The sequence below is a fragment of the Onychomys torridus genome, chromosome 3 (genome assembly GCF_903995425.1).
Source record: "Onychomys torridus chromosome 3, mOncTor1.1, whole genome shotgun sequence".
NCBI lineage: Eukaryota > Metazoa > Chordata > Mammalia > Rodentia > Cricetidae > Onychomys > Onychomys torridus.
Window position 1 is genome coordinate 151609999 of NC_050445.1, and position 1136 is coordinate 151611134.

Below are 1136 nucleotides of genomic sequence, written 5' to 3' on the forward strand. Positions count from 1 at the left end.
GCAAATTTTTACAAACATATGGCCCTGGAAAGGTTTTGCTGGGACCCTTCCCAAGGATTTGGAATAAGCCATGTGTCAAGGGAATGTCCTTGACACATCATTAGCCTAGCAATAAAGTTTTGTCTTTGACTTAACTGGATCTATTTTTATTTACTGTGTGTGTGTGTGTGTGTGTGTGTGTGTGTGTGTGTGTGTGTGTGTGCTGTCAGGGACTGGACTCAGGGTGTAAAGCTACATCCTTAGTCCTCAGCTTCATCTTTTAAAATGGAAAAATGGTAGCTGGAAAGATACCTCAGTGTTTAAGTCCCTAGCTGCATAATCAGAAAGATAAGAGTTCAGATCCAGCACCCACAAAACACACATTAACACACATATAGAAAAATAAACAGATACATCTTTATAAATAAAATGGAATGGTTGCCTTACTGTGGATTTATATGTATTAATATTTAAAATATTGTATGGAGACCATGCTTGTATTAGAGCATAGAAATTACAGCTACTTATTCTTTATTATGATCCTTCTTAGTTTGATTATCCTCTGAGGTCTCATGTGCTGAAATTTAATCCCCATTTGTGAGGAATTAAAAGGGTGGAAATTTGACCCAACTGTGGTGGTGCTGAGCTAAATAAAGCCTCAGGTGATTAGGATTTGATGAGGTCCCTTCACTTTCCTGTTGGCCGGACAAAAAGAAAGGCCAGAAGAGTCATAGGACATGCATAGTTCATCTCTAGCCATGGGATGTCCTGCACCACCCTAGGTTTCTGCCAGCTAGAATACCATCACCAGATGTGGCCACGCAATGTTGCAACTCCAGAACCAAAATAAACCTATTTTCTTTCTCTTAAAGATTTTAAGTTATTATAATTTTGTGTGCTAATGTGTCTGTATGTACACATGAGTGTGGTGGCCTCAGAGACTAGAGGTGGTGGCTCTTCTAGAGCTAGATTTACCAATGGTTGGAGGTCACCCCAAAAGGGTGCTGGGAACCAAACTCTAGAAGAACAGTACTAGCTCTTAACCACTGAGCCATCTCTCCAGCCTCTAAATCACTTTTCTTTGTAACTCACCTAACCTGTGGCATTCTGTTACTAGGAACAGAAACTAAACTGACAGATTTGTAAAACATATTTAC